This window comes from Equus caballus, chromosome 19 (assembly GCF_041296265.1).
Source record: "Equus caballus isolate H_3958 breed thoroughbred chromosome 19, TB-T2T, whole genome shotgun sequence".
NCBI classification, from domain to species: Eukaryota; Metazoa; Chordata; class Mammalia; order Perissodactyla; family Equidae; genus Equus; species Equus caballus.
The window spans coordinates 65,893,964-65,920,861 of NC_091702.1; the positions used below are offsets into that span (position 1 = coordinate 65,893,964).

The 26,898-nt window shown below is 39.7% G+C and overlaps 1 long non-coding RNA gene across 6 annotated transcripts in view; it reads left to right on the forward strand.

The window, feature by feature from the left end:
* LOC106781985 (uncharacterized) overlaps positions 1-26,898 on the forward strand; it is a 327,364-nt gene that overhangs the window by 120,596 nt on the left and 179,870 nt on the right. For 2 of the 6 annotated variants that reach the window (XR_011429323.1, XR_011429327.1), the window contains 2 exons: positions 4,042-4,190; positions 4,285-4,361. The exons of the other annotated variants lie outside the window; for them this stretch is intronic. This is a non-coding gene — a long non-coding RNA (uncharacterized lncRNA). The remainder of the gene's footprint in view (positions 1-4,041; positions 4,191-4,284; positions 4,362-26,898) is intronic. 6 annotated transcript variants of the gene reach the window in all.

Consider the following 26,898-nt stretch of genomic DNA (forward strand, 5'->3'; position numbering starts at 1 on the left):
TGGAGCCTGGCTTTTAATTTCTGGGCTGAGGGGAGCGCTCAGCGCTGTGCCTGTGAACCCACAGACCTCAGGGAGCGCTTCCACCCTTGCTCCCATGCCTGCCTGTAACCTCTGGGCTGTGGCTCCAGGTGCCTGACACACACAGGAGCTGACTGGAACTGCAGCCCCATTCGAGGGGAGGTGAGGCAGGACGAAGTGGGGGCCCACCGGGCATAAGTTAGCAACCAGGGCTGGAAGAGAAGCCTTGGGGGGCCCAGGAAAACACTGTGTCTGTGATCCAAAAGCAGGACAGGCACAGTCTGAGTTCCCAGGTTTAGTTTTGGTCGATTGGAGGCAGGCGAAGAGACCAGGGACCTGAGAGCAATTGCTGAGGTAAAGCTGGTTTAGATGTTGTCAGAAATGACAGTAACCATTGAGAGAAAAGGCAGGTGACACCTGACATTCGGAAGATACCAGGCATGTATGGAAACTTGTCTTTGGTTTTCCGAAGGTCTTGTCTTTGGTTTCCATTTCCACTGAAGTTAGTGGAAACTGATCCTGAGGGAGACTTCTTTCTGCTTCTGCCCTAGATTTGCCTTATGTATTCTGAGTTTTAGTTTCTTTGCTGGTAACTTGGGGATAAACATGTAGGTTCTTCTAAGGGTTGTTTTGAAGTTCGTATGAATTGATGTCTTTGAAAGAACTTCATAGTCTCACAAGTTAATTTTTCTTCCCTCCCTCCCTCCCTCCTTTCCTTCCTTCCTTCACTAGAATCTCTTTCCAGGAGCCAAATAAGAAAAGCAGTCATAAAACATGAGGCAGAAAGGCAAAGCCCAGAGAGAACAAGTCGGTGTCTCCTTCGCAGCATTACTGGCTCTCCGGGGAAGACGGGGCAGAGCCGCTTACAACTGTTAGCCTGGGATGCATTTTGGTTACCTTTGTCTCACGGACTTTTGGGGAGTGAACTCTCTGCTTTCAAAATCCACAGGGTAGGGGCCGGCCTGGTGGCGCAGTGGTTAAGCTGATGTGCTCCGCTTCAGCAGCTTGGGGTTTGCAGGTTTGGATCCTGGGCACGGACCTACACACCACTCATCAAGCCATACTGTGGTGGCATCCCACATACAAAATAGAGGAGGATGGGCACAGATGTTAGCTCACGGACAATCTTCCTCACCAAAAAAAATCCACAGGGTAGACACACTCTGTGTGTCCCTCCTCTCTATCTTTCCTTTGGGAGGGAGACTAGAATCTAGAGTCGAGAACTGAGACAACTGGATGTCACAGAATGGGCAAGAGCATCCTCTTGGAAAGCTGAGGCTGCACAGAAGTAGAACTTGATTTCAGGGCTTCAGAGGATAAGGGCACGTGGCTCTAATGTTCATCACCAGAACTTCCAGGTACACAGGGACTGCGATCCCATGCCCTTTGCAGTCAGGCATCGCCTACAGGTGACCAGAGGTGGCCACTGAAACCAGCAGGAACAACATGTGTCAGTTACAGTCCCAACAACAGGTGTGATACTCTAGTGTGCGCTCTCCCACTGTAACGCCGACCAAGCGGGCCTGTGTTTGAGATCCTGCAGCCAGGGAGGAGCAGAGACCCTGAGCCAGGATGGCAGTCCCCGCAGGAGGGAGAGTCTCCTGGCCTGCAGAGGCTTTGGTGTGAGCGAGGAGTGAAGCTTTGTGGCGACGGGTGGGGCAGCCCCTTGGCGTCTGCTGCGCCCTGCGGGGCTGGGAGGGAAGGCTTCGCTCTCTTCTCGGTGGCTTTCTTTACACTCTGCCCGCTTCTTAGCGGCCAAACCACTGCAGGGTGTCCCGCTTCTCTTTTGTTTTCCCTGTCCTAAGCGGGCGCAGCAGCTGTGGGGAGGGGCGCAGCTGTGGGAACTGAAGCGGGAAACGGCTGCTCCTCTTCCCTTCCGAGTTCCTCTTCTCCCGTAAGTGGTTTACTCATTGGTGGTCTCCACAGATGCCAGGCCTGTGTTCTCAGGTGCTTCCCCTATTCCGCATGCACCCACCCCCATCCCCTCGTGGACAGGAGCCCCGGACCCCCCACCGAGCGGGAGGCCCGGTGCCTCTTTGCAACCCGGCAGACCTGATGTGCGCCACCCACACGCCAGCTGTCGCAGAGCCCATGTAGCCACAGCGAGGGGAGTCCGCGCAGCTATTTCCTGGCAAGGGAGGGTGACTGTGGTTTGGTCTTTTTTTCTCTCTCAGAGTATGAAAATCATACATCTCAAGTGATTGAGAAGGGATAGTGTGCCTGAAAGGCAGCTAATTATCCTGTGGGCTTGCTGAGCGCTGTCTTCCTTTTCCGTTCCCCTCTGTGTACCCTTTCCCTGCAGCTTTCAGAGAATTTATATCACAATCTAGATTTGGGCATCATTTTGGTTTCTTTGGTTGGGTGTAATCATAGTTTAGTGTAATTTTCCATGGCAATCATTTAAAAACCTACGGCCGTATTTTTAAAAATATGTAAAATGTAATAATTAAATTTTGTGGACTGATTAAAACACATTAGCATTAAAAAAAATGTGCAAATCTAAACATGGAGCTTTTAAAATATATTACGAGAACATACCTTCCCAGAAAAGTCCTGGCCCTTTATTAGTTTTTTTGTCTTTACCTGTGCAATGGGGCTCCTGATTAGCAGAGGTGTTAGAAGAGCCAGCACATCTCAGCCGTTGGCTGGTAAGTATTGATGCTCATTAAACTAGTAAAAATACAGACAGAACCTACTGAAGTCATCTTCAATTTTATATTCATATTGATCCAAGAGATGAGAAAATTTTGTCAGGTTTGTTTTATTTGAGCTTACTCCATTTAATAAATCTTAAAGATTTTTGTTCCCTCCTAGTAACTAAATTGCATTTCTTTATTTCTGCTACAAAATCCTGGCTCCACATTTCTGACCTGGGGAAAAAAAATCTAACTGAGAATCAAAGGACAGGGGGTGTTCTGAACTCCAGCGTAATTCATTACGTCTTCTCTCAGGTTTGGAAACCCAGGACCGACCGCGGTGATGAGCACGAGTCCCTGAAGGGTTTCGATGAACCTCTTTTATGCTGAATTGGAGACATAAATGCACATCTCTGTGTACCGTCCTCGTTTACTAAATTTCATCTTTGGAAATTCAATCCTGACTCTTGAGGATAAATTCCAGATGAAAATTGTAATATTGATATTAAGTTAAAACACAGGTCTTGGCCAAACTCTACCCATAGCTGTGCTCAAACAGCCTTCCTGGCTTTCACAGGAAACCGGCACGTGTGTGGACGAGATTGGGATCTGAGTGATGGTCAAGTACAGAACAGGAAGTCGCTTAGTCCGTTAATGAATTCTCAAATTACTAACTGCAAGCATCTTTTTGCCTGCGGCTGCCAGTTGAGACTAAGAAAGCCCAAAGGGACTCTGAAATCTGTGAAATGAAGCACCTAACCCCTTAGGCTGGATGAGAGTCAAGGTACAATAATAGAGTATGTCTCGACCTCTGTCCACTCTCAGAGAGTTTGCCAAGATTAGAACTTGTCTGAAGTCTCTAAAGGCAGGATTGTCTAGCTTGTCTCAACAGGAAGAAGTGGTCTTGAAACTGTGACCTTCGGAGGCAGTTGAGACTGGGGGAGGAGAGGAAAATAGAAGGTTCTTATAAATGCAGCTGTTCATATCCCTCCTCTTAGATCTCCTTACACAGATGGCTATCCATGGAATTGTTTCTCCCACTGGCTTATTTTTTGGTGTCGTAGACTGAAATATTTGTTGAAAAACTTATTAGCAACAAGCTTCCAATGAGCCTTTCTTTGAATGTTTAAATAATAGTCTCAAGGAAAATTCTTGATTAAGAGCAGTCCACACCGAAATTTCATAAGATTCAAAAAGATTCCATTGACCTATTCCATTGGGCGTTACTACTGGATTGGAATAGCACATTTACAGTAAATGTGCCAGTTAAGATATGGCAAGTTATGCTTGGTAACAAACAGATCTAAAATTGTAGGGGTTTAAAACATTTGCTCACATTACATGTGCATTTTAGGTTTGGTTTTGGTTTTTCATTGTCTTCCATCAGGAAACAGGATAGGAGAGGCTACAGGACCACACTGCCAGGGCATCAAGTCAAAACAAAGAAGGCGAAACACAAAGGGACGAAGCAGACCAGACACTGATTCTTGAAGCTTCCTCTTGGAGGTGACACACATCACGTCTGCATTTCGCATGGTACCAATCCATATCATTTTTATATTTAGAAACTCTAATTTTAAATCTATAAAATGAACTAGTAATAAACATACTACTTTATAATACTTTACAGAATTATTTTGTACCATGATACCCGAATCCCATGTCATTTGCCATCATTGAACAAAGAGAAAGACTCTAAGAAACCAGGTGAGTAATAGAACAGAAGACAAATTCTGAGCAGAGAATGAATAGAACAGAAAGGAAGCCTACTGGAGGAAGGCAAGGTAAAAGAGAGTGAGACCACGGTGTGAGTTGCTCTGTCTTTACCCCTGATCTCAGAACATTATCAGCCTCTATATGATGTGCAAACTCTCTTCTTTTTTTCCCCTCTACATGTGTGTATGCTTCTTTTTGTGTCTCTTCTCCTTTTCTTACAACGACTCAGTCGTATTGGACTAGGAACCCACCCTACACCTGTATGACCTCATCTTAACCAGTTATATTTGCAATGACCCTATTTCCAAATAAGGTCACATTCTGAGGTACTGGGACTTAGGTATTCAAATACCTTTTGGGGGAACACAATTCAAGCCATAAAAATAAGTTAATGTTTACTTGGATTTACCTACATATAACATTTATATTGATTTTTATTCCTTCTTACATCTCTGAACTTCTATCTGGGGTCATTTTCTTCTGATTTGAGTACACCTTTAAGTATAGACATGCTGGTTGAAAACTCTCTCATTTTTGTCCAACGTTTTTTGTATTTCATTTTCATTCTTGAAAAAATTGCTTTCTGTGTATGGAGTACAAGCTTGTCAGTTATTTCCTTCAAAATATTGGTGATATCATTCCACAGTCTCCTGGCCTCCATTGTGGTGGTTGAGAAGTCAGCTGTCAATTGGAAACTCTTAGAGTGGTTTTATTTTTCTGGCTTCCTTTAAGATTGTGCCTTTGACTTTGGTTTTTTGTAGTCTTGCTTTGATGTTCCTGGATGTGGACTTTTATGTATGTATGTATGTATGTCTGCATTTTTTCATTCATTCATTCATCCCCTCCAGATTCTTAGGGCTCCTCAAATTTGTAGACTCATGCTTTCCATATGTTTTTGAAAACTCCCACCCATTACTCCTCACATACTGCCTCTTCACTCTTCTCTTCTAGAGTCTAATTAAGTATATATAGAGTCTAATTCTCCCTCTACGTTCTATGTCTTTCATACTCTCTTCTATTTTTTCACTAGTTTACTAATTCTCTACTTGGCTTCTCTCATCAGTTGTTAAGCCTCTCCTTTGAATTCTTAATTTCAATATTTCAGTTATTGAATCTTAGGAGTAGTCATAAAAGACCTGAGTATTTAAGGAAACACTACCTCAGATTTGTAAAGTGTTCAGTCAGCCTCAATTCACTGGCCAGGCTTGTTATGGATGATAGAGTTGCCTAGACTAGACTACTTTCAAGGCAGAATGTGCAATCACAAATACACGGTGTTGTAGCTGGATTAATGCCTCAGACCAAGTGGTAAAGGTCAATACAGAAACTTAAAGAGAAACACACTTGGCTTTCTAAGGTAGACTCTGATAGCTTGTGAGATTTGCTCAGCAGTTGGGGCCTAGGACTCTGAGGAGCATGGCTCAAGTCAGTGCTTCAGATAGGTCTCATCCTATTGCTTGGGGTCATATTGGTGGGGCCTTAATTAAATGTTACGTGAGGCAAGTTGAACAGATTTGGTTCCATCTTCTATCTGTCAGCGTAATCAGAGAGGCTAATGGAGTGGCATATTTATAAGGAAATTCTCCAGAAGCCAAGACATAAAAGAGTGGTAGGTATTGTTGGGAGAGAATTCTCCTTGGATCCTACATGTTTCCACATAGCTATGACAGCTTTTGTTGCCGGCTATCTTGGAGACAGCTTTGGAGGATAAAGACAGTATTAGTTTACTTTCTGGGATAATAAATATCGTGTCTCCCTTCTTAATTATAGCACTACATTTTCAATATTTAGGGGCTCTTTGCTCATTCAATAAATATCGTGGGCTTTTTAATTGCAAATCTATGATCTGGAAAAATTTTTGGTCACATTTAAAGCTTGAAGTTTTCCTTTCTTTCTTTCTTCCCTCCTTCCCTCCCTCCCTCCCTTCCTTCATTCCTTCTTTCCTCCCTCCCTTCTTTCCTCCCTCCCTTCTTTCCCTCTCTCTCCCTCCCTCTCCTTCCTCCTTTCCTTCCTTCCTCTCTTCCCTCCCACTTTCTCTCTCTCCTGCCTTCTCTCTGTCCCTCCCTCTCTTTGTTCTTCCTACATTTATTAACTATAGCTGCTTGTGTCAGATAGGGTACTGGCATTAGGGATATCCATTACTTAGAATATTTTTCCTGCCCTAGAAGGATGCAAAAGCCAGAGATAGTAATGAGGTGGAGGCTGTAATATGTGTGTGCATGGAATGCTATAGGAGTAAGAAAAAGAGAGTATCCAACCATGTTTAGGGAGGTCAGGAAGAGATTCACAGAGAAGGTAACATTTGAATTGGGTTCACTATGTAAGAAAGATGGGAAAAAAAATTCTAGGTAGAAGAAACAGCTTGTGCTAAACACAATAGTGAGAATACTGTTATGTATCTTGAAAGTCTTGTGACATAAAGTAGCTGAAATACAGGATGTTTGTGGAGAAGTGAGATTACAAAGATAGGTAGGACCCTGACTGTGGTGGTCTTTGTAGGCCATGGCCAAAGAGTTTTTTTCATGCATCCTAAGTAAACTTTAAATAGGCTGATTTAAAAAAAAAAAAAAAAAAAGGTTCAGCTGGTCCCATAGCCTAGTGGTTAATTTCGGTGTGATCCTCTTCGGTGACTCAGGTTTGCGGGTTGGGTCCTGGGTGTGGACCTAAACCACTTGTCAGCCATGCTGTGGCAGTGACCAACATATAAAGTACAGGAAGATTGGCACAAATGTTAGCTCAGGGACAATCTTCCTCAAGTAAAAAAAAAAAGAGGAGGATTGGCAACAGATGTTAGCTCAAGGCTCATCTTCCTCTGCCAAAATAAAAGAGCCAAAAAGGTAGCATTGTTATTTACGGAATGTTCATATTACTTGCAAATAGAGAAAATACTGTTTATTCTCAAGTTTATAAATTTGTAAGTTACTATATTAATCTCTGAATTAGTAGCAAAAATTGGCCCCCCACTTTGGTTCATCTACACGATCAAGACTACCTTCATACAACAGCAAATTTCCTGTCCTGGTCTTCAAGTAATTTCATAAAAATAATAGTCCTGGTTAGGGAACTTAGTCCACATACCCAGTATTTTAACTCCAAAGCATCTGAATGCAATTCGTTTCTTGGAGTTGTGCTTGACTTTCATGTAATCATTACAAACACACAGACACAGGGAACGTCCTGGAGATTTTTCCATTGTGTGACCCAGTGCTGAAAGCTTTCAAAATGAATGGAGTTGGCATGAAATTTCTTTCCCTTTACCATTCCATCTCAGTATTGCCATCAACCCTAAGTGCTGAACAAGCTAATTGTTGATAGAGAACCAAAGGTAATTTGTTGCATGTTATGATAATAAATGTCTTTGGAAAAAAGCAAGGATAAACTAATGACCATGATCCAGAATGCATTAGAAATTTAGAAACATTTTGGTCATTGTAGCTGGATGCTTTGAAGGAAAACTCAGTAGTACATGCTCTTTTCTGGCAGTGTAACATTTATGCAAGTTTTATAGAGTATGCTTATGGTAGATTTAAATTTAATATAAGCTATAGTAATGGGGTATTTTGTTGGAGTATGCACCCATAATCCTGATTAGCTATATGACCAAGACTGTAATATGTACTCTATTTTTTCATTAAAAATGGGTAAGACCAATAAGATAGGTATTCTAAGTAAAATAACTAATGATTGTCCTTGGATTATGATATCTCTGGAACATCCCATCAGGTTCTGTGGAAGAGTACATAAAAAGAAAAACTTAGGGGGCTGGCCCTGTGGCCAAGTGCTTAAGTTTGCATGCTCTGCTTTGGTGGCCTGGGGTTTGCCAGTTCAGATCCTGGGTGCAGACCTACACACTGCTCATCAAGCCATGCTGTGGCAGCATCCCACATAGAAGAACTAGAAGGACTTACAACTAGGATATACAATTACATACTGGGGTTTTGGGGAGAAAAAAACAAAACAAAACTTGAAAAAGATCATTGGATTTAGTGAGCAGAGAGGGAACACTTGACAGTGAAGTTTTAGTTGAGCATAGATAGAAGCCAGATTATAATGCTGTAGGATGATGAGGAAAGGATTAACTCAACTTCTTACCTCTGTAAGCCTGTTATTTACTTCACACTTACCCTGTTCATGTTAAACCTTGTTTCTACTGGCCACAGCTGAAATGCAAAATGCTTAATTCTTAGCATTTGGAATTCTAAGGGCTTGGATTCTGGTTTACATAATAGATTTGGAAAAATTCTTGGCTAGTCAGCTTATTCACTCCCCAAAAGCCACCCCCACTTACTTAGTCATGGGGAAAGAAGATAAAGACTCTGGGATGAGGGGAGAACTTCTGAGGTGAACTTGATACCAAACCTCTGAATCTCATGTTCATGCACCTAATGAGCAGTAAGCCAATCATGGAGACATCTTGGTGCTTGGAGGTAGAGAAAGGTTTATTTGAATTGGCCAAAGTGAGAAGGGAGGAGGATAGGTTCTCTCAAATCTGCCTTACAAGAGAAGAAAGCACAGGGTCTTTTTAGAGCTAAGGGGCTTGGGAGGAGGAATTTCAGAGAAATAAAGAAGAAGTCTGTGTTTCTTTCACTCCGGATAAGCCCTTGGGCAGTCAGACTTATGGACTCAGACTTCTGGATGGCAGTGGCAGCTGGGTGCTAGTTATTTGGTGGTCATAACTTCCTTAAAGGCATGCTTTTTTCTTCTGCAAAACAATCTCATAAATCCTTGTGCCCCTTGAGTCACCCCTGAGTTTAAGTAAGAAAACAGAAAATTAACAGGCTTATAGTGATGAGTGGATTAACTTCTTTTCATCTCTGTCTGTGTTTGGGACAAGGTCAAAGGGTAACCATGTTCTTATTGCATATTTACAGTAAGCTTCAATTACCTGGCTTCCAGCTTATTTTTTCCCTTGAGGACGTTTGCTAGATACTGAGGATTTCTCCCTGTGGGAAATTTAACTGATTCCGGGCATGGCCTGCAGATTAGGCTTGATTTAGGCATTGAGACACTTTCTAGGAGAAAGAAAAACCAGCAAAGTGTTATTGTTGTTAGCAATTACAGAAGGCTGGAGACAATTTGGAAACTTTAGGGGCTTCTTCAAATGCATGGCTAATTTACCCCATATGACGTTGGCTCAGTTCTAGAGATCTGCAGTAGAACTGGAGATTGAGAAGGAAGTCCAAAAGCTTCAAAAAGGCAAAGTGAATTCGAAGACACACGAGGGGAAGTGGGCCTGTCTTAGGCTCTCCATTAGTTGCTCACTCAAGACATCTGCTAGATTATTGAGATGGCTAGAGTGGGATTCTGAAGAGCTGGGCTGGAAACTTATGAACAACAGAGCTGGAAATCTTGAAGTCTTTCAGGATGGAGGAGAAAGAGACCAACTTGGCTGTCAGTCAAAAAGTTTGAGATGGCCATTCCTAAGGAAGAGGGCTTAAATAGATGGAGACCGAGACTGACTCTGCAATTCAGCTCTAACGCAGGTCAATTACTGATTGGATAGAGTTATCAGACTCTTATCTGAGATGCATAACTGAGGAAAGGGGGAACCCTCTCTGGTGAAAGATAACATCATTCAGATCCTCTTCATTTCTTTTACACTCTATGTATGACACACAATAAAACATTACTATACCTGCAAAAAGACATGAAAATATGATAGACAATCAAGAGGAAAAAGATGGAAAATAGTTAGGAGACTAATAGATGATCTAGATATCAGAGTTACCAACCCAGGTCTTTGAAATAACTATGATTAATATATTAAATAAATTAGACAAGAACATGGAAACAATAGATGAAAGTATGGAGAATTTATTTAGAGAATTATAGTCTGTATAAAAGGAAAAGGAACATATGGGCAATCAAGAACAAAAAAATGCAGTATCTAAAATTAAGAACTCAATGGGTAGATTTAAGAGTAGGTTGGAGAGAGAAGTATACAGGACAAGTGAATTGAAAGACAAATCAATAGAAATATACAAAATTAAGCATATAAAAAATAGGAAAAAAAGCAAATCAAGTTATGTAGGATGATCCAAAGGTCTAACATACATATAATAGAAGTCACAGAAGGAAAAAGAGAGGAAGTGGGGGAAATCACTTTTTAAAAAATTTTCCAAAACTGATAAAATATGTCAATTGAGACATTCAGGAAACTCTTGGAACCCCAAGTTGAAGATAAACAAAGAAAATCATGCCTGAGTACATCATAAATCTTCTGAAAACCAAATTACAAGGAAATAAAAAATCAGTGGCTTAGAAAAAAATCACTGACATCTAACTTCTCAACAGAAATGATGGAAGATAGAAGACAATGAAATAACATCTTTAAAATATTGAAGGAAAACAACTGCCAACCTATAATTTTATACTCAAAATTATCCTTCAAAAATTAAGATAAAGATGGTTTTACTCAAAGAAAAAGTGAGGGAATTTGTCACTAGCAGGCCCACTTTTGTAAAAACTCTATGGGCTTCCTTCAGGTAGAAAAATGATTCCAGATGAAACCTGGAAATGCAGGAGGAAATTCTAAACTCTAGAAGACTAAATATGTGGGCAAATAAAAATGGCTATTGACTGTATATATAAAACCATAATTGTAATGTCATATATGTACATATCTCAGCTGAATTACACGAGAAATATAACCTGTCAAAAATTGTATTGCTGCATCTAAAAAAGTGCTTAGAAATTGGAACAATCTAATTTGTGATATGTTTCCATTATAATTCAGTTCAAAATGTTTTCTAATTTCTAGCTTAATTGTACTGTCATCAGAGAATATTCTCTATCAATCAGAAAAGAAGAATGACTGAAAAATCAATTTATTTAAACTTAACAACTCAAGAAGCTAGAGAATAAAAAGCAAAGGACAACATGAGGAAAGAAATAATGAGAAATAGAATAAGCAGAAATAATAAGCAGAAATAGAAAATGAGAAGAATAGAAAAGAAAAATCAAAATTAAGGGTTAGTGCTGTGATAAAATTGATAAAACTGGTAAACTTCTCAGGGGTTGATCAACACAAAGATAAAGATCGTAACACATTGAATGACATGATATTATGAATTCTTTCTCCAGTAAATTTGATGATTTGGATGAGATGAATTAATAACTCAAAAACCCAACAACATATTAAATTTGCCATAAGAAGAAATAGAAAATGTAAAAATCAGATATATATTTTAAAATATTGGATTCTTAATGAAAACATTCTCATTATCAAATTCTTAGGCCAAAATAGTTTCACTGGTGAATGCTTCCAAACATTTAAGAAGCATATAGCAAACATGTTATGCAAATTCTTTCCAGAGGACAGAAGTAGAGGGAACACTTCCTAACTCCTTTTAAGAGGCACCATAACATGGATTATAAAATTGGGAAAGACATAATAAAGGAAAATTATAAACTAAATTTTTTCATTAACATTGATGAAAAGTTATTAAAATATTAACAGTCAACCCAGCCATACATAAAAGGGATGCTGTATGACCACCCAGAAGAGTTTATTTCAGATATGGAAGGGTGGTTTAACATCAGAAAATCATACTGTAGTTCATCATTTCATCAGACTACAGAAAAATGAGACTCTATAAGCAGATTCAGCAATGCCACTGAATACAAGGTCAAACACATAATTTTATAAATATTCCTATATACCACAAGCAAATGAAAAATGAAGTTTAAAACATCATCATTTATAATAGCATCAAAAAATCATATAGCTAGCAATGAAGGTAATGAAACGTGCAAACACTTCTAGAGTCAAACTACAAAATGTTATTAAGAGAAATTAAAGAGGATCTAAACAAATGGAGAAAGATTCCATGTTCGTGGATGGAAGACTCAATATTAAGATATTAATTCTGCGCAAATGAGTCTACAGGTTTAATGTAATCCTAATTAAAAATACCAGCATGATTTTGTTAAATGGAAACTGGAAATGCAAAGGGCCAGGGATGTCCAAAGCATTCTTGGAGAAGAACATAGCTGGAGGACTGACTTGGCCAGACATCAACATTTATTATGAAGTTATAGTAACTATATAAGTTATATACTATATATATAAGTAAGACAGTGTCTTTGGTAATGAGATAGACCAACTGATCATTGGAATAGAACAGAATCTAGAATTAGACTAATGTACATAGCCACCTGAATTATGATAAAAAGTATGAAAAAAGTGCAGCAAAGAAAAATAGTCTTTTCAATAAATGATGCTGTCAATGGACATCCACATGAAAAAAAATGTGCTTGACCCTTACCTCATACTTGGTAGAAAATAATCAGATTCAGATGGATTATGTATCTAAATGTAAAAGGCAAACAATAAAACTTTTAGAGGAAAAGTAAGGTGATCATCTTTATGACCTTGGAGCAGGCAAAGATTTTTTTAAGCAGGGCACAAAAAGAACTATTTATGAAACAAAATAGTGATCATTCAGTTTATGTTAACATTAAGAGCTTCTGTAAGAACCTCAAAGTATTTATTTTCAGAATACAAAAAGAGCTCCTAAAAATCAATAAGAAAAAGGCAGGGAAACCAATAGAAAAATAAACAAGGCTTGAGCAGACTGTTTACAAAATAAGATATTCAAAAGCTAGTAAACTTATAAAAAGTGTCAACCTCATTAGTTATCAGGGAAGTGCAAACTAGAAACCACCATATGACAATACTACACACCTACGAGAATGGCTGAAATGATGGATGGAGTACACGGAGCACTAGTGAGGACGAGAAGCAGCGGGAATTGTTGCTTCGAGGCACTGTGGGCAGGAGTTCACATTTGTAGAAGCACATTGAAAAACAGCTTGGCAATATGTACCAGGCCATAGCCCGCCTAGGTATATAGCCCACAGATATGTGTACACGGCTTTATTGAGAGCCGTGTACCAGATGATCTTAGTAACACTATTCATAACAGCAAAAAACTGAAAACTCCACGAGTGCCTGCCAAGAGTTTGTTACGTGTCATCGAGTTGGCTCTGCCTCCTGGCGACCTGATGAATGAGTGCTGTCCACAATGTTCTGTCCCCAGCAGCCCTGCTCAGCTTCTGTAGACTCATGCCTACGGCTTCCTTTAGGGAGTCAATCCATCTCCTATTTGGTCTTCCTCTTGTCCTTCTGCCTTCTACTTTGCCAGCGATATTGTCTTTTCCAAAGAATCCTGCCTTCCAAGGGTAGAATGGATTAATAAGGTGTAGTATCGTCACAAAATGGAATTACTGTATAGCACCAGTCTACTGATAATTCTCCTCAGAACTTCATTCAGAAATGTGTGGTTGCTTCCAGAGTGTGTCTAGTACTGTTGGAACACGCATTTCAGAAAGAAACCAGAGGCCCAGTCTGGGTAACTCTGGGGAGGGTGCCGTGCATGCCTCTGGTGAGGGTTTAGCCTGTGAGAGGCCATATTCCTGCCTTTTGCCAATTCAGCCTTTGTTATTCCCATGTGGCTCCCTGGTGTCCAAGTGGAGTTTGGCTTCATGTCAGCTGGGGACTTGGCTGGGGCATCCCTTTAGTCACAGAGTGACCAGAAGTGGTCAGTCCCTCCGGCCACTTGCATGGTGTTTCCCCAATGGTTTTATCCAGTGGGATACAATTAAAGTATGTTTAGATCCTGGTACTTTTCTTTGGATGGGGAGATAGGGCTGGAAAACATACCCCCAGATGTTTGAAGAAAGCAGTCTCGTGTGAGGAGTCTTGCATTAAAAGTCTGTCCCTGAGGCTGAAATTACGATGTTGGTATGCTTTCATGTGGCGTCTAACATGGCAGTGAGAAAAAAAAAAAAAAAAAGAGGGAGGGTTGATTTTCTTCCATGACAATGAATTAGACACAAAACCTTGATCATTAACTTCCTCTACAGTCAAACCAAATTTTGTAGTGTGCTTTTAAGGGCCAGGCAATTCTACCACCAAATAAAATATTTTTCTTTTGTCCACATTACCATACTACTGACATGTCTTCACCTCAGAACTCATCATTCAGAAATGTGTCTCTGCTTCCAGAGCGTGTCTAATGCTGTTGGAACATGCGTTTCAGAAAGCACCGAGAGGCCCAGGCTGGGCAACTCCAGGGAGGGCGCCGTGCATGTCTCTGGTGAGGGGTTGGCCTTTGAGAGGCAGTGTTCCTGTCATTTGCCATTCAGCCTTTGTTATGTCCGCTTGGGTCACTGGTATCTGAGCGGAGTTTGGCCTCACGTCAGCTGGGGACTTGGGTGGTGTGTCCCTTAGGTCACCAAGTGACCAAAAGTGATCAATCCCTCCAGTCACTTTAATGATGTTTTGAACTAAAAAAAATTGATTTTTAGGAACATTAATCACATTGACTCTTTTATATTTTTTAAACGTATTTTACCACAGTCCCTGGCCTAGAATGGAAATGTCACTACCGGGCATCAGCAATCACAAACTTGGCTATTTTAGCCAAGTTGGGAGAAAACAGTGCTGGTGGCCAAGTGAGTTGCCCGAGTTGTTGAGAGCTGGAATGAGTCCCGGTACAGTCCGGGGTGGGTCCTGCCGCTCACCACTGTGCCTGGCAACGCCACGCGTCGTGGCTGCACGGCGGGCCTCTGGGCCTCAGGAATTGGCGATTACAGTGGGAAACAGGCAGCCCCGGTCCCCCCTGGAAGGAGATGTCTCAGAGTAACCTCATGTGGCCTACGTGTGCCTGGCCCCTGTGCCAGTCTGCACTCTGCTGGAGTACCAGTTAATCCTTCCCACGTCTGGATGGAGTTCCTTGGCCTCCAACAGGGAAGGCACACTCAGGACATTGGGCTGTTTATCATGGTTTCAGGGCTGTCTCGGCTGTCTTCACCTCCCACCTGTTATGTAACTCCCACAGAACCAGACAGATGGTTTCTCCCAGCAGAATGGGGGTAGGGGAGACGATAGAAGAGAAACAGTGCTATTCCCAGGTAGAATATTATTGGCTGCACAGGAGGTCAAAGAATTTCAGAGATGGGAAGACCTTGGATATAAAATCATCTCACCTTTTAATGTATGTGTATGGAAACAAAGGCTCAAACGAGTTAAGTGACTTAGCCAAGGTCGTAGAGATAGGCATGGCAGGATTAAGATTTTTTTCAGTGGTCAAGATTTCTGCTTTTGTCTCACTCTCCACCTATCTGTAATTACAGCCCCCCCCCCTTACCTTTGGGTTTCAGTTAAGAAAATTATATTATTCTCAAAATCCCTATTATGTACTCATACTACTGAAATTATATAATATTGAGTAACATTTTTTTTCCATGCCTATTTGTTAGGTCCAAGGATTGTTTCCTCTTGGCAACAGCAAATCCATCATTCTTGAGTTTCCCCACCTTAAAAATTAAGGAATTTTCTTCTCCTTCCCCTTGTTTGCCTGGCAGCATGCTCAATCGAAAACAAACAAGCTGTTAATCAGTGAAAAAAAGGAGGGAGAAAAATCTCCAGAAACTGTGTTTAGCTCCATCTGGCCTTAGAAAAACATGGGAATTGGTGATCAAGTGCATTCAGCAGGATGGCTGCCTTTCAAGGGAAACAATATCTGGATATTTCTATGTCTAGACCACAGAGGAAAAATGCTTTCTTGGTAATTAACCCATTGAAAGCAGAGTAGGCCCACGTGGCTCTGAGAAGCAGAGAAGAGTTAGAGAGAGGCAGTCTCTGAGGGTTCAGCCCACCGATAGCGTTGTTGGGGGTACATTTATAAAAGCTTGTGTCCTGGTCTGTATTTCAGCAGTTTAGATCCAGAGTCTATACAGAGTGAAGAATAAATAGGGGATGGTAGGAAGTTATTTTCTTTCTCAACCAGCGCGTGGTATTTTTCATTTTACTGTCCCATTTCACTCCCCATTTGCTTGCCACTGCTAAGGGTCTCCTGAGGAGGCTCCTCCCTCCTGGAGGATGAAATAGGGACTATAGTCAAGGGCTTAAGGACATTTTCACTGAGAATTGAAGATGACAGCTTACTTAGATAAGTAGTTTGTCTGGGTCCTAGAGAGGAAATTTATGTGAATCGTGGTAGGATTATGAATTATAATTTGATTTGATAATCTCAGTCCTTGAGTTCTGCTTCATCGTTTGCAAAAGGCGGGTTTGAGTTGCTGTGCATCATTACCCAACCAGACAACTTATTTCAAAAGGATTTTTTTTGCAGGCATAGGCCACAGAGTAGCACAGATTGCAATGAAGTATTTTGAACTCTTACGTGAATATTACATATTAACAATCATAGAAAAAGAAAGGGTTCCTTTTACATTCAAGTTTCCTAAGTGTAACCTTGCATATTCCTTCCACAGCATCTATTAAATGCTCTGCATGCTTATAGAGGTGTTTAAGGTGATGGGGATGTGAAGAGACAAAATACACAGTGCCTGCTTTAGAAATGCAGTCTACGTGGAGAAATAAATGCAAAAAAACAAATGTACACATTAAAATTAATGTCATATCAACGACAGAGCAGTGCTGAGAAATACACAAAAAAGCATGGCCAATATGTGTTGAAGATTGTTGGCAAAGAACTTTTACAAACTTCAGTTAGTTGGTGAAATAATGGTACAAGGTGTGTTTGAACAGCTTTGAAGAACATAAAAAATAAATTAAAATCACTCAAACTACTCTCCTAGTTTTGCACACCCCCCCCCCCCCCCACCCCGCATTCCCTTCCAAGCCGTTTCCGCGGGCAGGCAGAGTTTTGGGACTCTGCAGTGGAGCGTGAGTCGCCCTCCATCTGCCTTTGCCTTCCTAGTCAACCTCCTGCCTCCCTCCTATGATGGCCGCCTGCCCGTGCTGCTCATCGTGGTGGGGCCTTTTGCCTTCCTCTTTTTCTATCCCATCCCTCATCGCCCCTCCTTTCACCTGTCAAACTCCTGCTCACGCTTTTAAGCTTTGGCCTTGCTTCTTCCAAGAATTCTTTCTGGAACTTTCCCTACTCCCCCTCTCCTCTTTCTCTGTTTTTCTTAGTCTCACCTCTTCCCTCCCATGACAGATTGTATTAGATCCTCCTCCTTGGTAAGCTGATAAAGACGCTTGACCATTTTTATCAGTGTATTTACCACATTAAATTTTAATGCTCTATTTCTGTGTCTGTCTTGCCAACTAAGATGTGAGCACTTTGAGAGGAGGAGTCATATCTAATTGCTGTTATATTCTTTAGTGCCTGTGTCAGTGTCTGCCACATAGAAAGGGTTCCATAAAGTTTGTTGAATGAAGCAACAAGAGACCTCATATACTCTGCTGAATGAGCAATACAGAGACTGTCCTCAAGGAGTTTACAATCTAGTAGCGAAGATGACAATGCACATGCAGTTACAAGTTGTGCTAATACAATGAAGGACAGAGAATAACCAAGCAGATGAGCCTTAGATGGGAGATTTTAAATGTTAGGTTTTAGTTGCAAACAATGGAATCCACTGTGGCTTGTTCTAGTAGAAAAGGAATTTATCAGCATATAAAGATGGCCCACAGAGTCTTTGGGAAAATTAGAGAGCCAGGAACAATGTGCAGCCACACGGGGGGCTGCTCCAGCAATAGCAGCGTAGCCACCATCACTTGGTTTCCACACTGCAGCTTTAACAAAACCCCATCCCCAACAATGCTCGGGATGGGCTGTCAGAGTGTCCAGCACCACTGCCTTGAAGAGCCTGTCACCTTATTTCTGAAAGGTGTGTTGTAGCAAGACTAGTCTCTCATGTTGGAAGGCTAACTCTGGTGCAAGTGACTAGCAGATTCTGGGTCACAGATCTGCATTCCAGCTGCAAGGACGGCTGGGAAGTGGAATTCTGGTATCTGCCCTGGGGAGGCAAGATTCATATTGTGGAAATCACCTGCATTGTGGGAATTCCTATTAATATAATAGAATACTAAAGAGACGTTAAATAACCACAGATATATATATCTATATATATATATATAGAGAGAGAGAGAGATATGTATGTGTGTGTAAATATATATATAGAGAGAGAATGCATGTATGTGTATGTGTGTGTATATATATATAGAGAGAGAATGCATGTATGTGTATGTGTGTATATATATAGAGAGAGAGAGAGAGAGAGAGAGAATGCATGTATGTGTATGCGTGTGTCCCTGCAGGTCAAGGATGAGCTCTCTGAGCAGGTAATGTGAAGGTTGATAACCCAAAGGACAGAAAGAACTCACCAGGCAAAAAAACAGAGGTTAGAAGAAAATGGAGAATGTTTTGTTTATGTCAGGGAAATGCTCAGTAGCTTCCAGGAACTGAAAGAATTCCCCCAGAGAGAAAGAATTTTGAGTAATGGAGAGAAGGGCCTGTGATGAGATTGGAGGGGTGCTGATCACTCAGAGCCTGTGGGAGAGGTGAAGGAGTTTGTATTCAACTTTAAATTCATTAGGAAGCCCTTAAAGGTTGGAAGCCAGGGGGTTGAGATGATCGGATTCATACTTCATGAAGTTTCTACTGACTTGTATTTAGAGAATAGGTTGGAAGAGGGCAAGAGGGGGACCAGGAAGACTACTAGGGAGGCTATCGGGATTGTCCAGGTGAGAGATGCTTGTGGCTTAGACTGGGGTGGTGGCAGTCGCTGTAGGGACAAGTGGGGAGAATTCGAGATATAATTTGGAGCTAAAAATTTCTGCACGTAATGCTAGTATGTGTTGTGGGTGGCTGGTGGTAAAGAGGATATCAGGAAGGAGTCCTAGATGTCTAATTCTAGAACTGCTGGATGGATTCCTGCAATGGGGAAGACTGGAGAAACGTGAAATTTGGGGGAGGAGGGTGTGCTTATGTGTATGGCTTTAGCAATATCCTGACATTTTTATGTGTAATGCATTTATTGTCCCGGTCAAAATATTCGTCGCTTCTTATGTGACTTCTTCAGTTCATGAGTTACCTGAGACTGCAGTTCTTAGCACTCAAACATTTGGGTTTTAAAAATTATTGTAGATTTCTATTTTTACTGTTGATTACTAATTTCTTTTAATTGGGTTTAGAGAATGTAGTCTATAGATCTATAGTTGTTGAAACACCTTTTGTAACCTTGTTTGCAGTCAATTCTGGAAAACATTCAATGTCGAAAAGACCACATGTTCTCTACTGATTGGGTACAGAGATCTAGGTGATCAATCAGATAAAATGTATTTTGCCATTCAAAAATACTAAACTTTGCTAATTTTTGATGAGCTTGATATATCAATTTTTGACAGTTGTTTTAAAATATCCCATTATAATTTTGGATTTGTAAGATTCACTTTCAATTCTGACAGTTTTTGCTTAATACAATTTCAAGCTATATTTTTAGGTTAATACTTATGATTATTATATCTTATTAGATTGTCCCTTTTATTATTATATAGTATTTCCCTTGATTTCCAGTAATGTTTGTGCCTTTAATTTCATTTTACTTGACATTGTTGTTACATCATCTCTATCTTTTATTAGATGAGTTATTCCATTTATATTTATTATTATTGATATTTTATAGTAATTTCTTCCATCTCATTTTGCTTTCAATTTTGTTTAAAATTCTTTACTTTCGTATCTCTGTTTACCTTTTTCTGCTTCTTTGCTAAATCTTTATCTGATACCAAATGGATTGATAACATTTAAATAACTTTTTCTTTCCCCTGTTCTTTTTGTTTTCAAGTAACATATTTCTATACTTTAATGGTTAGCCTTACATTTTAAATTTTCATGTTTAGTCAGGAAGTTTTCTAATAAATCTGTAGTTAGCATTTATATCCTTTTCCTGAATATGGCAAGCTTTTTTTATCCTTTAACTACCTACTACACACTGACCCTCCAGATCTTGTCATTTGTCTTTAGGAAGTAGGTTTTAACTTATTTTTAAACCAAATGCATATTAATTTTATAGTTATTAGTCTATGAAATTCATCAATATATTTCATCACTGTCTGTGTTCCCCAATGTTTAACTTTTACTATCCTTTTAGGTTTACTTTTTCTAATGATTAGTTTTTTCTTATTGCTTAATCATATCCTAATGTAATATCCTAATTCAGTAATGGTTAGAAGGCAGATGGGAATAAACGTTCTTAATTTTTGTATTTCTGAAGTTGTCTTTATTTTACTCTCACGGAAAGTGCAACTAAAGCCTGTTGTGGATCTAAATAACATTGTTATAGAAATCCAATTAAAAATGTGTTCAAGCTGCTCAATTTATCCTTCATATATTTTAACAACTCTTTCTTATTTTTAAAGTCTCCTTATCTTTCTGTGGTTCATTCTGGATGAATTCCTCAATATAACCTATCATTTTTCTAATTCTCTCTTTGATCGTGTTTAGTCTAGAATTTACACCATTTATTGAGATTAAAAAATAAGTGATTTCTTTTCATTTTTATGGTATCTAATTCATCCTTTTCCAAAGTCATTCGTTTTAGTCAGACTGTTTCTAACATTATTTTATCCAGAATGAATTTGTATTAATTTTTTGCTTATCTTTCTTTTCATTAATAAGCTTTGTATGTTTTACAGTTTTGTTTTGCAAGCCCTTTTTGAATGGGAGTCTTTTCTTTTCCCTCTCTCTCATAGTTTGCAATTTTCTCCACCTGGCTTCCTGAACACTGTTTCAGAACTAGGTCTCATAATGGCCTTTTGGCATTCTTTTTTTGTGTGTGTGGTTAGGATTGCAATATAATTTGCAATTTTGTTGTTGTATCTGATCCAGCAATCAATCCACAGACCTGCAACCTCATTTAAGATATAGCCTTAGGCTGCAGTTGGACAACGTTATTTTCAGCCTCCTTTTACAAATAGGGCAACCGCTCCCTACTTTTTGGCTTTAAGTAGTAAACCTGGCTCAAGTCCCCTGTAATTTTATGTGGAACACATTTTGTTCTCGTACCTTGCAGGCCAAATGCCTCATTCCCAGTTCTTGCTTCCAATCACAGAATCCAGCAGGCCTTTGATTTGAACCCTTCTTGGTGCTTTGTAGGCAGGTTCTGTTTCTGACCAGGAGAGCTGTTTACTTTTATTTTGTGTGTGTATACATATACATGCATAATTTTAAAAATATGCACACATGTCACATTATCTATATGTATATATGTGTATACAGACACACACATATGTGAAAATATATTTTTTTCCAAGTAAATAATTTAAATAAATGCATTTAAAAAATCTCTAATGTATTTGGAGTAAAAGGATTTTAAAAATCACTAGTTTACATCTTAAATAAAGTTTAGTTTTTCATTAATAATTTGGTAGAAGTTTAAGCATACAGAAGAAAGTACAAAAATTAATTTATACTTATGACTTGACCCCTCTGTATTGTCATATTTCTGTTCCAAGGTTTAAAAGTAAGTATTACAGATAAAGCTAATGTTTGCTTAAACTCTGACCCCAGGCCAATTTCTCTTCCCCTGCTCTAACAGCAGCCACTATCATGGATTTAGTGTATGTCCATCTAGTCCATATATATGTATGCACTCATAGTGAAAGGTAGCATTATTTTCTGTATGCAAATGAACTTAAATGGTACCACACTCTGCTGATTTGCCTCTTGCATTTTCACACTTAATTTTATTTTTCTGATAGTCATCCTTACTGATTCTTATCAGCATAAATACTCTTAAATTCTTTATTCCACCACATGGATAAAATATATTTGTTTCTTCTTAATTTACATTGTTTTTAAAATTATTTTTATTATTACAACACTGCTACAATTAATATTTCTGTCCTTGTCTCCTAGCATAGATATTTCGAGCTTCTCTAGGATGTTTACCTTGAAGTAGTACATCCGGATTGTAGTGTAGGCACACTTTTAATTTTATGATGAGCTGTCCTCTCCAAATGGTAATAAAAATTTATTTTCTCACTAGTGATATATGAGTGCATCATATTCCCAATATTTTCCCCAAAACATTATTGTTAGACTTTAAATTTTGCCAATGCTGTTGTGAAAAAACGTTGCTTGTTTTAGTTTGTATTTCCCTGATTATAATTGAAATTGGCATTTTTTCAAATGTTCATTATCCATGTGAATTTCCTCTTCTGTGAATTGTGAATTAATGCGTTTTGACCAATTTCTGTTGGATTATTTGTTTTGCCTTATTCATGTGTGTCTCTCTGTGTGTGTATATATAATTTATATTACTATATTTTCCCCCAAATGAAGTTAATTTTTCATTTGATATCTTGCAAATATTTCATCCATGTATATTGCTTGCTAAAATTCCTTATGTGCTTAGCACAATGCTGAACACAAAATGTTGAACTCAAAATGAATACTCATTATGTTAAAGTGATATGATGGATATTCAGTGAGCTATGTGTCCAGACAAGATAAGGAATAAATGACACACTAAGGAATCGGTAATGAGGTCGCTAGCTGAGGCAGGCGTGAACTGATGAGGTTACAGCTGTGGGTGGTGATAATGGGTGTGAAGAAGGGTCAAATTCAAAAACGTAGAGGAAGAATGAAAACCTTGAAAAACAGAGACACTAAGTACATTTCAAAATTTATGTTTTAGGAGTCTTACATGGGTAGTTGGCACTTGGTATTTCTCAAGTTCCAGAATATTTACATGAAAATATCCTGCCTAAAAATGGAATGCAAAGCTTAAAGAGAGCCATCATTACAAATTCAGATTGGACTAATACACCCTCACAGGCCTGGCAGATGCTGTGGAATAGAACCAGCATTGAAATATGCAGATGAAGTTGTGGTGTGCGTAAAAGAGATGGGAAAGGAGGAATTTGTGGTCTTAGAAAATGAGATGGAGACAGAACATCTGAATCTCAGAAGGAAGAAAGAAACTAGGAAAATACTAGCGCACACGTGCTCCAGCACAGGGTCCCGTGCTTATCTCCGCTTGCAGTTAGCTCTTACTGTCCCCTCATGCTCTGCTCACCTCTTGCTATACTCTAGTTAAAAGAAACTAGTGAAGCTATAATTGTCTCCCCCTTTGCAAAAAAACCCTCTTTGCCCCTGTCTAGTACTGTGCCTGGAACATATTGTTCACTTGACAAATGTAGGTGGAATGTAGGAATGAAGAGAAGAAAGGGAGCAAGGATTTAAGAGTGCCAAATGCCTTTAATTTTTGTGTTTATACAGTACTTGTTCCAGAAAGAATTTAGAATAGCACAGTCAACTGTGAGAATCACTCAAGAGGACAGAGAAGGAACGATAAATTAGGAGACCATAATTCCTCATTGACCGTGTAGCAGGGAGAATTTATGATTTTGACGGGAGGGAGTTTATAAAATAAACAAACGTATACACACACACACACACACACACACACGCACACACACACGTTATACAACCCTTGGAAGGAATGCATTCACAAAAATTATCGCATTTTTATTTAAAACAACCCTACCGTGAACAATAAATACTACACTGAGAGCCAAGAGATTTAGATTTTGGTTTTGAGTTTGTCTGGAACAAATGATTTTGCCTTTCTGGTGTTAGAGTCCCCATTTATGAAATAAGGAGTGTTAAATACAGAATTTCGAAGATTCCTTCTTGCTACAGAATTATATGATTATAAATGATTTTTTGGACAGTTTTAAAGTTTGATTACAGCAAGTCGTCTTTGAAGTTTTTCTTTTTTTAATAATATATCTAAATAACGAAGTCAGTGTAATTCAGTGACAAGGCTTTTCCATCATTCTGTTTTTGGGACACTAACTCGTGCCATGCATTTGCTCAGTTGTTTTGTCTCTTCCTCTCACTAGATACTTTCTTACTTTTTATTTTTATTTTTGTGAAGAAGATTGGCCCTGAGCTAACATCTGTTACCAATCTTCCTCTTTTTGCTTGAGGATCTGTGCCAATCCTCCTCTATTTTGTATGTAGGATGCTGCCACAGCATGGCTTAATGAGGAGTGTGTAGGTCCATGCCTGGGATCTGAACCCATGAACCCCCGGCCTCTGAAGTGGAGCATATGAACTTAACCACTACACCACCAGGCTGGCCCAAATACTTTCTTACTTTTTAGCTCATGTTTGCAGCAAAACTTCTTGAAAGATTCCCTTTTGTTCAGTGTCTGTAATTACCCTCCTCTCATTCTCTATTCAACTCATTCCAGTGAAGCTGTCACTGCCCCCAGTCCTCAGAAATTGTTCTTACCGAGGTCACCAGTGATCTCCACACTGCTAAATGCGGTCATCAACTTGCAGTCCTCGTTTGATGTAACCTATCACAGTGATCACTCTGTCGTTCTTAATATATTTCCTTCACTAGACTTCCAATTCCCAACATATTTTTGCATTTTTTTCTACCGTATTGGTTGTTCCTCTCAGATTCCCACCAGTTCCCCACCAGTTCCCCCCGTCTCCCAATCTCCTAATGCCAGGAGACTTCAGTGTGTGTCCTTGGTCCTCTTCTCTCCTCCACTTACACTGACTCTCTATGTGATCTCGTCCAATTCCACGTCTTTAAATACCATCTATATGCTGAAGACTCCCAAATTTATACCTCCCCACCAAACCTCAATCTAGAACCCCACACTCATACACACAACTGCCTACCTGCCGTCTCTACGTGGATGTCTAATGGACGTCTTATACTCAACAGGTCTAAAATGGAACTCTTGCTTTTTCCCTCATATCTGTTCTGTTTGTAGCCCTCCCCCTTTTGGTTGATGGCGTCTTGCAAGTTGCTTAGACTAGAACCTTAGAGTCATCCTTGAGCCCTCACATTCTCTCATACTCAATCACCTTCTCTCGGGAAATTCTGTTGGCCCAAGCCTTAGAATATATGTGGCGTAACCACTTCTTGCCACTTCCTTTTCTACCTCTAGGGACTGACCTATCATCTTCTCTCACCTGAATAGTTACAATGGCTTCCTGCCTGGTTCCCCTGCTTCTGTCTTTGTCCCACTGCACTCCATTGCCAACAACGAACTCAAGGACATCCTTTGAAAGCAGACGTCAGATCGTGGCACTTTTTGCTCGAAAGCCACTCATGGATCCCCATTTCCCTCAGGTCCTTGAAAGTCCTGTGAAGCGCCTTTGTGACCTGTCCCCGTCATTGCTTCTCTGACCTCGCCTTCTACTACTTTTGCCACTGGTCACCCTCCTGTAGCCATGCTGGCCCTCTTGATTTCCTTCCAGCATCCCAGCGTGCGTCCACCTTTGGAACTCTGCCTTAGCCATTTCTTCCCCTCGAGTACTTTCTCCCCAGTAACTGCAATAGCTAACATTCACCTCTTTTTAATGTCCCCTTCACAGTGAGGCCCACCAAGCCACCCTACTTAAAATCAGAGCCCACTTTTCCCTCCTGGCACTGCTGACCCCTCCAGCCTGGTTTACTTTTCCTTTTCTGCATTGCACTTGTTGCCTTCTAACATACTATATCATTACTTATTTGTTATGTTTCTGGTCTGTTTTCTGCCCCTAGAATGTAAGAGCCTGGTATATTATAGACAATGAATAAATATTTGTTGAATAAGTAAATGTTTAAAATGGATATTATAATTTCTAATGTATAAACTAAAGATTTGAGAGACAAAACAGAAATTTCATAAAGAACTTCAGATATGAGAATTTTCTTATCAAAGATTATTTGAAATTTATTAGTCATGGGACCACATATCTTTTCATTTGTAACAATCATTTTTCTTTATCGTATGAGTGCACTATGTACTCTAACCTATCAGCATCCAAATTGTGCATAATGTCATTGAATTGCCCTTAATATTATTTAGTAGGTTGCTTTTTATTACATCTACAACTTTAAGACACAAAAAATGAAAACATTAACATTTAAAACTTGTTTTAAAGATCTTGCCCAAAAGGCATATGTTACCCTTTTAAAGAGAAATTAATAAGTTAATGCATAATACAAATGACTTAATTTTCCCTTTGTGTTGTTGGGTTTTATGAGTTGATATCTTGCATTAAGCTTTAGGTCTTTCTAATGACAGTCAAGAAAGTGCATTTGCTGTTCTTCTGTGACCCCATTTGTGCTCTTTCTTTCTTCCTCATTTTTCGTTTCATAAATATATGAGCACCAAATACGTGCTCACTGTGGGCTAAGCCAGGAGCTGGGCTTGAGGAACATTGCTGGGCCCTGGAATGTTGGGACGCATCTGGACAAGAACATTCCTTTCCATAAATTCAGCAGGTTGGCAATAAATTTCTGCAGCAGACACTTGTACAAACAGCATCCCTGAAAGGAGTGGGGACCACATGTCTGTGAGGGCAGCGATGCTTTAGACAAGATGTATAAAGTTTAGACATTTTATTCTGTATTATTGCCTAGTGCATGACAATTCAGCAGACAGCCAACAAAGAGAAATATACAGACAGTAAGTTGTGAAAGGATGTTTTATAAATAACCCCCATACCGCTGTGGATATGCCTGTGTAGGCAAACACACACAGAAGAAGTCCGTGATTACCAATGCACGCTGTTCAGATCTGATCCAGGAATGAGCCGACTGGACTTGCAAAAAGAGAAACAAAGAGAACAAAGATATAGGGAATATTTTGTTTAAAATTTCCCCTCTGTTTTTCCAGAGGAAGTAAATTAATAAATCCAACATTTGTGCTTTTATTAATGTAAAATTAGCTTTTCTTCGCCGCTGTAAA